At 44.3% G+C, this 10,280-nt stretch overlaps 1 non-coding gene across 1 annotated transcript; it reads left to right on the plus strand.

The window, feature by feature from the left end:
• The first annotated feature begins 2,625 nt into the window (after positions 1-2,625).
• On the plus strand, positions 2,626-2,728 carry LOC149820998 (small nucleolar RNA R71). Its single transcript, XR_016426934.1, has one exon. It is a non-coding gene; the product is annotated as a small nucleolar RNA R71 (small nucleolar RNA).
• The last annotated feature ends 7,552 nt before the right edge of the window (positions 2,729-10,280 follow it).

Genomic DNA, 10,280 nt, shown 5'->3' on the forward strand with positions numbered 1-10,280 from the left:
ACGTGGTCTTCTCCTGGTCGTCAGGATGGACAGCTACCTGATTGTATCCTGAATATCCATCTAGAAAGCAGTAGTAGCTCTGCCCTGCGAGTCTCTCTAAGATCTGATCAATGAATGGCAATGGGAAATGATCTTTCCTAGTTGCCATATTCAGTTTCCTATAATCGATGCAGACTCGCCATCCTGTAGTGGTCCTCATCGAAATTCTCTCACCCTTCTCGTTCTCAACCACAGTGAGTCCTGACTTCTTCGGCACAACTTGAATCGGACTGACCCACTGACTATCAGAAATAGGGTAAATGATTCCGGCATCCAACCACTTCACCACTTCCTTCATGTTGGGATTTAGCCTTCTCTGCATATCCCTAAATGGCTTGACTTCCTCATTACAATGGATTCTATGCATGCAGAATGAAGGATCAATGCCCTTCAGATCAGCAACTCCCCAGCCAATCGCTGCCTTGTGCTCTCGAAGAAGAGTCAGTAATTTCTGTTCCTGCTCCTCAGTGAGCAAAGACGAGATGATCACAGGCAGAGTCTCATCATCTCCGAGGTATGCATACTTGAGTGAATCCGGTAAGGGTTCCAGCTCAAGTTTCGGAGGTGACTCGATCAAAGACTTGGCGGGGGTCTCCGCAAGTGGTGGAAGAGGCTCCCTGACAGCTCCCCAAGGTGGTCTCTCTGACGACACTCTAGCCACATCTACACTATCTACACCGCTATTCTTCTCTATATGGTACAAATCTAAAGAATCCTCAGTAAGGTACAACTCGGGCTGCTCCTCCACTAACTCATGTGCAATGTCTACATGAAAGCAGTCCATGTCTCCTGCTGGTCCCATTGCGGCATTGAAAATATTCAGCTTGACCTTTCGATTGCCGAATGAGAGATCCATGGCTCCGGTCCTACAGTTGATGCACGCATTGGCAGTCGCCAAGAATGGTCTGCCTAAAATAATCGGAGTCTGGTGCTGGCTGTTTACTCCTTCCATATCAAGAATAATGAAATCGACTGGAAAATAAAAGTCATCCACCTTAACTAGCATGTCCTCCAAGACACCTCTCGGTACCTTGACAGAACGATCTGCCAGCTGCAGTGTAATCGGAGTCGATCTCATCTCTCTTAGCTCGAAAGAATCAAAGAAATATCCGGGCAGAATGTTCACGCTTGCTCCAAGATCGAGCAATGCGCGTTCTATCCGAATATTCCCTATGGTACACGCAATGATAGGGGCTCTAGGGTCCTTGAGCTTTGGTGGTGTCTGATGCTGAAGTACTGAACTCACCTGCTCAGTCAAATGGACCCTGTTAGGAACTCTCTCTCTAGATTTACGCTTCTGCGTACATAGTTCCTTCAGGAATTTGGCATATGCCGGCACTTGCTGAATCGCATCGAGCAAAGGTAGGTTGATCTGCACATGCTTGAAGATGTCAAGCATGTCCTGGATCTTCGCACCTTGCTTCCCTCTATAACCAGGAGACTCTAATGCTTTGGGATAGGGTGATGGGGGAATATACTCTGCTGGCTCCTCCTCTTTGTGAGAAAGCTCACTCCTATCCTTCTTCTTCTTCTTCTTCTCTGAGGATGAAGATGATGAAGATGGTGAAGGTGATGATGGGGATGGGGATGATGATTGAGCCGACGTAGGTGAAACAATGGTCTCTGGCTCCTCTATCCTCTCTCTACTCTCTGCTCTCGACGTGATACTCACGTCCACTCCTCAGGGCCATAACCGATTTGGCCTACTGCTGTGTCTCAATATAAAATAGGCCTCCAGTCATCTGGTCCTTGCCCTTCGGGTTCATGACAGCTTGACTCGGCAATGTACCTTCGGGTCTCCTACTAATAGCCTCAGCTAACTGTCTCATTTGCGACTCTAATTTCGCAATGGACTGCGTATGCGAGCTCAAAATCTGGCTACACTTCTCAAAGGCGTTCTGATTAGAGGTTTTCACCTCTTGGAATGCCTGGAGAAGTCTCTCCTCAAAAGATGTCTGCGGGGCAGACTCCTGCTAAATCGGGGAAGTAACAGAAGAAGAAGAAGACTGAGCATAGTTCGGTCTTTGAAATGACTGAGTAAAAGATGGCTGCCGAACTGGCTGAGAGGATGTAGGCATCTGCATGGAAGACTGTGGATTCTTCCATGAAAAATTGGGATGGTTACGCCAACCCAGATTGTATGTTGATGAAAATGGGTTATTCGGCGGTCTGACGTAACCCTGAGCTGCCTGAACTTGTTCTTGAACAAATTTAGGGTACTGAGCTGCCGAAGGGCACTCAGTGATCTCGTGTGCCGGACTGGCACAAAGAGTACACACCTGCTGTGTAGTGGATGGTCCTGAGAGAAGCTGGTCCAGCTTCTGAGCAATCATGTCTACCTTGCACTGTAGTGCAGTAGATGGACCAACTTCAAGAACACCAGCTTTCTTCTCAATGCTAGGTGTGGCTCTATCAGAATGAGAGCTCGAAGCATGGTGGAGAGAATTCTCGGCCAATGTATCAAATAACCTCCATGCTTCATCCTTGCTCTTCAGCATGAATGTCCCTCCACATGAAGAGTCGATCATCTGACGATTCTTGTCAGACAATCCATCGTAGAAGCTCTGCACCAGTTGCCATTTCGGCACCTGATGATGGGGACATTTTCTGAGGAGATCCTTCATTCTCTCCCAGGTCTCATGAAAGCGCTCACCATCTAGCTCTGAAAAGCTAGTGATGGCTCTACGATATTGGTTCGTACGACCAATGGGAAAATATTTCCGAAGAAACTCCTGTTGCAATTGATCTCATGACTCTATTTCTACAGAATCTAAGGACTTTAGCCAATACTTGGCTTTGTCCTTCAATGAAAAGGGGAATAAAGTCAACCTTAAAGCATCATCATCGAAATTCTGTATCTTAACAGTAGAACAGATTTCGAGGAATTCATCTAAGTGTCGGTAGGGATCCTCATGACTAAGACCATAAAAGGATGGAAGCATCTGAATAATGCTGGCCTTAATCTCATAATGCGGCGCTCCTACATCGGGTCTTCGAATGCAGGATGCCTGAACATAGTCTGTGGGAATGAAGTATTCCCGCAGAGGGCGTGAAAGAACGGGGGGTGGAGGTGGAGGATCCATGTCAGCCATTGTTGCCGAACTTCGATGAGAATGTAAAATTCTCTCTGGGTTGTCAACAAATGGGTGTAATGGGGTTCCTAGACCTCGTCTACGTGCATACACTGGTACTAAGACCAGATGTAAGCAAACGACCTAACTCTAAATCTAAACTACACAGGTACTAAAATGTAAATAACACAAAATAAACAACTACTAAACAAATATGCTAAACTAATTATGTCAGAATGATCTATCTAAGTAAATGAAATAACAAATTAAACTACTCTAAAGTACTGAAAAGATAAATACAGGAAATCACAAACTAAGTTTTTCTAAAACCCACTTGTCTAATCACTCCTTGCAGAATGAATTTCAAATGAATCCTAGAAAGACAGAACGTGAATCCTATATTTACTAACTATGTTAATCCTATATTCACTTACTAATCCTACTAACTAAAAATAAAACAACTAATTAGCTAACTAAACAAATTAATAAATCAAACTCTAAGAAATAAAGTAATTAATTCGCCGTTCCCCGGCAACGGTGCCAAAATTTGGTTGATATTTTGAAGTGAGTTTTTTTTTTTAAACAATTATTTTCAATAAACTTTGGAAAATCGTCAACCAAAAATATAAAAACCGACTTTCCACAAAGTGGTAAGTATGGGTCGAATCCTCAAGGAACAGGAATTAAATACAATATTTCTAGAAAATTTAATTTATTAATGACAAATATCAATCTACAATTATAAAGTTAATACAACTACAAATAATCACTAAAAAAAAAAGTAATCAAGCAATCAGTCTTCTGCTCCACGCCAAGGGTATTTCCGTCTTTTCGCCACGTAGAGAATCTTCTCACTTGGTCAATAACCCTGGACACTAAATATGCTTTTCAACCTAAAAATGCAGAAAAATACAAAGTTAGTTTTCTATTCTAACAATTAAAACAATAACTAAAACTATTTCTAATTTTACGAAAATTACAAAACAAATGCTATTTATCAAGCAAAAATTAAATAAAATACTAAATTAATTCTAAAATTAACCAATTTAACTCTACTAATGCTGTATGATGATGATGCAACTCCTAAAATGCAGAAATTATTGAAAACAAGTCTAAATTGCCGAAAATAAGAAAATTACGAAACTGCCCCTAACTAGTGTAAAATAGCATTCTGACAGGTTATCGGAAAACCACTGTTTGACAGAGCAAACGAGGTCCGATTTTCCTGAAATTTGTTCTGTTCTGCAACTGACAGATTAAACAATCTGACAGTTTTTACAAAATTGAAAAACAGTATCTGGAACTCCAGATATAAGCGTTTCAAAACTGGGAAAAATCAGGATATCGAAAGTCCCGAAATTAAAAAACCAGAAAAAGCGGTTTTCACAAAACGCTTAAAAATCAGACCAAATCAACTCCGAATGAGCTGAAATTTGGTCTGCAGTCAAACAACACGTCTAGCAGGTGAATAGAATAAATTTTTTTGGAAAACACAGAATTTTTGCACAGAAAATAAGGCTGGTACGACAGGGTAAAAATCTGGTTTTGATTTGAGTGCACTATTCACTATTTGAACTATTTTACTCTCTAAGAATGTAATCTACATGCAAGGCGAAATCCTCCATCAACTTCCATTGTCTGGTTAGGCTGGCCAGAGTGCCAACAGTCTTGCGACTAAGGACATTTGCTACAACATTCGCCTTTCCAGGGTGATAGGAAAGCGTGAATTCATAGTCCTTAAGGAATTCCAGCCATCGCCGTTGCCGCATATTGAGTTCTTTTTGAGAAAAGAGGTATTTTATGCTTTTATGGTCCGACATGACCTCAAATTTCTCTCCATACAGGTAGTGTCGCCAGATTTTAAGCGCGAACACTACCGCGGCAAGCTCCAAGTCGTGGGTTGGATAGTTTTTCTCATGGACTCTCAACTGTCGTGACACATAGGCGATTACTTTGCCATGCTGCATCAACACACAACCCAGACCTGTTCCTGAGGCATCGGTATATGCCACAAAGCCTCCCTGAACAGAAGGTAAGGTAAGGACAGGGGCAGTGGTAAGCCTCTGTTTGAGAACCTCAAAGCACTCCTTACACTAGTCAGTCCATTCAAACTTGACTCCCTTTTTCAGTAATTTTGTCATCGGTACGGCGATTCGGGAGAAGTATTGTATGAACTTCCGATAATAACCCGCAAGTCCAAGGAAGCTACGGACCTCAGTGATATTTTCTGGCTGCTTCCAGTCCATCACAGCTTCCACCTTCGCAGGATCCACTGCGATTCCATCTTTTGAGATCACATGACCAAGGAACATCACTTTATCTAGCCAGAATTCACATTTTGAAAACTTAGCATAGAGTTGGTTATCTTGAAGGGTTTTCAAGACGATTTTCAAGTGCTCAATGTGCTGTTCCTTGTTCTCAGAATATACGAGAATGTCATCAATAAAGATGATGACAAAGCTATCCAAATATGGTCTGAATATCCAGTTCATTAGATCCATAAAGGCAGCAGGCGCATTAGTAAGTCCGAAGGGCATTACTACGAACTCATAATGGTCGTATCTCGTTCTAAAGGCAGTCTTGGGTATATCCTCTTCCTTTACTCTGAGCTGATGGTACCCAGACCTAAGGTCGATCTTGGAGAACACCCTCGCTGTTCTGAGCTGATCGAATAAGTCCTCAATCCGAGGCAACGGGTACTTATTTTTAACAGTTGCCTGGTTAAGCATCCGATAATCGATGCATAACCGAAGGGATCCATCCTTCTTCTTTACAAACAGCACTGGGGCTCCCCACGGTGACACACTAGGACGGATGAACCCTTGTTCCATCAGTTCTTCCAACTGACACTTCAACTCACTCAGTTCAGCTGGCGTCATTCGATACGGGGCTTTGGATATCGGCGCTGTTCCAGGTAAGGATTGAATTCCAAATTCAACCTCACGAAGTGGCGGAAGTCCTGACAATTCCTCAGGAAACACATCGAGAAACTCCCGCACCACTTCCAAACTCTCAAGGGGTTGGTCGTTGGATTTTTCCACCGAGAGACTCAACAGGAAGGCCACACCACCCTTCCTAAGGTATTTTTGTACCTTAAGTGCTGATATGAGCCTTTTCTGTGGAACAGGTTTGGATAACCGATATTCCATCTTAGGCAATCCGGGTCGAGATAGAATTACTCTGCCCTCGCGGCACAGAATCTTGGCATTATTCTGAGCCAACCAATTCATTCCCAGAATGACATCGTACTGTATCATATCGATCAGGATGGTGTCAGTAGGCAAGTGTTGCCCTGCTATCTCAATATCCAATTTTTTCACACACCGGATACATTTGGTGCGTGAACCCAACGGGTTATATACTTCGATCATTTTATCAATCGGTTGCACCGAGGCGTGGAGTTGTTCGGTGAAATCGTTAGAGATAAACGTATGAGTAGCACCACAATCAAACAAGACGTAAGCTGCATGTCCATTAACAGGTATGGTGCCTTCAATCAGGTCACCATTTTCGACTTGTTCAGTCGTTACAGCATATACACGACCTGCAGCAGGCCTTTGTTCGATCCTAGGGGGCGGTCGTTGGAACTGCGAACGCTGTGGTACCGGTCGAGAGGATCCGGCAGATCCGGCATTACTCCTCTGTTCATCTGCAGCCTTCTTGGCGCAATCTCTTATAAAGTGGCCCATCTTGCTACAATACAAGCAACCACCCATGTCACGAGGACATGGCTTTCCGGGGTGGTTCACACGACACCTTGGGCAGCCGAAGTTGGACTGCTGACCATTCGGAGTTGTGTTCTGCCTTGGCCTCACGACTTGTTGAGTGTTGTTCCCTCCTTGGAACTTCTTCTTTTGAAAGGGTTGTCGTGAACCCTGGCCACTTGGGAACGTCCTTTTACGATTCCCACCATTCACTATGGGCTTTTTTGCTACGATCACTTTAGATCGTGCACAGTCCTCTTGGATTTTTGAAGCTGCTACTACTGCAGCCTGAAAAGTCGAAGGCATGCTTGTTATCACTCGAGATCGCAGCCCTTCGCGCAGACAATTCACATATTTGTCGGCCCTTTCTTGGTCTGTTTCGAACAATCGAGAGCAGTAGCGCTCTAGATTCTGAAATTTGGTGGTGTAGTCCATTAGACTCATACCGCCTTGTTCCAACTCCAGAAACTCCATCTTTTTCTTGTTTCTGGAATGCAACGGGAAGTAGTTATCCATAAAATCCCTCTGAAAGTCAGTTCAAGGAATGACTTCGACTTGTGAGAACTGGATAAGTTTAGTGGTATCCCACCACTTCCGTGCATTGTCTTTCAACCGATACGTGCCAAAGTTGGTCTTTTTCTCTTCTGGTACTCCCAGTACCGAGAAGGCACGTTTTGTCTCTTCGATCCAACTCTCTGCGAGCTCCGGATCGGCTCTGCCAATGAAAACTGGTGGATCAAGCTTGAGGAACTTCTCATAAGTCACTCCTCCCAGGTGCTCATTTCGTGGTGCGACTGGTTCTGGCCTCGTTTCACGGATGGCTATAACCAGGTTGTTGAGTGTTTCCAACATGAATCCTTGCGTATGGGACTCCTCGCTTGGCATGGTTCTCCTCGTCGTAGGAGCCATTTATCTATGCACACACAAGCACTTGTTTTTAGTTTCTCAATGTATATATCGAAGCAAAGTTTCATTTACTTAATATACATCACATTTACACAAGCATCGCCTTAGACAAAATGTCATGCCGCACTGGCAGACTTTTAGGCGTTGAGAAACTATGTACATGAGTCTATTGACTCCAAAACACGACCAGTCGCTTCTAGGAACTGGATTTCTTTCTTGACCCAAAGAACCCAAAGTATCGTTTACTTCCACATTGCCTTGGTGCAGGCACTACTAGTTTTGGCTTGGGCGGCACTTCCGCGCTCTCAAGCAAATCTTGTGTGTAGATGAGTGATGTCGGTCCACTTGCCCATTCAGTGGCATCATGGCTCGGGGAATCCGATACCATAACGGGATGATAGGGGTTGTATCCCTCTTCCTGGCCATTTAGACTCGGCGTTGGTGAAGCCGCTCTGTTCCCCCATATAATAGTACTTTGATTCGAGGAATCTGAAATCATGATGGGATTATAGAAGGAGTTGTTGCATCCCTCCTCCCAACTGTGCAAGCTAGGCGTACATGATGCCTGTTGATAGCCTTGCGATTGACCAAATCCCTCAAGGAAGTTCAAGTCAAATCCTACCAGAGACGGTAGTTCATCAGAAGTTGCTGGAGTACGGCTACTCCCTCTACTGGAGTAATGTGGCACACTAACACGCAAGGTCTCATCCCTAAGACCAAGCGATCCCCGCCGACCCATATCGGCGGTATGTTTCATTTGGCATTTGTTGGCGGAATGCCCTTCTTTGCCACAATACTGGCAGTCTTGGACTTCATACGGGCATACCCACTCATCGTGCATGATCCCACAACGATAGCAGTACCCTCGGGAGTCATGAGTTGCCATCTATACAAAGATGCACCCAGATCAGAACAGAAAGTATAAAATATACTTACAGTGCGATATCGTGACACGACGGATCTTGAACCAGGTTTCTTAGACACATGCTCTGATACCAATTCTGTAACGCCCCGGATTTCCAAAACAAAGCTAAGTTAAAATTTTCATGAATTTCTTTTTTTTTTTTTTTTCTTTGCAGCGGAACTTAGAAAAGCTTTTAGCAGCGGAATAAGACGATAATGAGTCATCGGTTTTAGAAAGCTCCGAGCACGTTGCAGGTATGTGGCCAAGCAACTCATTGACCACCAAAGTGTTCCATTTTATCGAAAACTACATGTTTATTACAACACTACTGCTTAGAAAAGCAGTATAGGTTCAATAAAAGGAAGCAGTACAAAATCTGTCTAGAGAAACCCTGGAACTCGATGCCGCCTTGCTCCACATATCGCCACGCAGGTCCAACACCTGAAATCCCCATTAAACGGGGTCAGAACCACTGATGGTCTGGTAAGCATGCAGTCATACATCCATTCAACTCAAATACAATAATGACCACTCAGGGTCGCAATGCGCAATAACGACGCTCAAGCCTCCAAGACTTAGCGTATATCGCAAGAGCCTCCTCAGGGCTATGAGTTGAGCATCCGCTCAAGTCCTCATGACTTAGAGCAAGCCTTTTCAGGGCTGTGATTTGAATAACCGCTTAAGTCTCCACGACTTAGCCATGACCTCTTTCGGGTCTTAAAGTGATGTTTAGCTCAAGTCTTCATACTTGGCACATCTGTATCCCACGCATCTAAGGACAACTCCTCGAGCTTCGCTTAGTCGTGCAGATACAACACGGGTCTTTGCCCAGTCGGTCCAGTAGTATACCGAACATGACACCTTCACAAAGGTTATACAGGACTGACTCAACAACGGCCATCCACGCATACATTCAAGCATCGCTGAACCTAAGCTAATGCATTGTTTCGATAATTAACCGCTCCCGCCTTTAGTACGCAGGTAGAGCTATTGTCCGGGCATCAACGCGACGTTCTGGAGGTTGATTATTCTATGTATTTTAGATACCCCAAAGGCCTGTTGACCCTATCCATAGTAGGGCAGTGTGTTTCAACTAGGAGAATCCTACTAGGCCCATATTCGGATGCATCATCTACTTGCAGTAGTTGGGTTCAATCCTTAGATCTTAAGGATAACCATGACCCCAAAACCCATGAGTGACTGAGGCCATCGTGGACTCTATCAGGTCCAAAGTAAAATACGTGTCACTCAAGGCTGTACCATCACTATCATTCCACAGTGAGCATAATTCCTGAAGGGGTCTGCCAGTCTTACAATTACTTGGACAGAATATGCATGCCATTTAGGCAGCCCGTGCTTTCAGCACTACGGGAGTATGTACCCGACCCCATTTAGTCCGCCCCAACACAGTCATTACTGAAGGGGTACCCCTAACACGATTTTCAACCGCGGGGTATGTGCGACCTTAAGTCTTATTCATATGCATGCAGAACACCGCTCTTGGCACTTCGGCCACCGCGAGCATCACACCTCTTTAGGTGGAAACAACACACTCTGACTCTTCGGCCCTTACGAGTCTGGTTGCGTAACTGTTCTCAATGAGCATGCATATGACTCGATCTAAATAGATCGGCTACTCGGCGTATTTTTACGCAA

The sequence above is a fragment of the Nuphar pumila genome, chromosome 12 (genome assembly GCF_984573655.1).
Source record: "Nuphar pumila chromosome 12, dmNupPumi1.hap1.1, whole genome shotgun sequence".
Classification (NCBI taxonomy): Eukaryota; Viridiplantae; Streptophyta; class Magnoliopsida; order Nymphaeales; family Nymphaeaceae; genus Nuphar; species Nuphar pumila.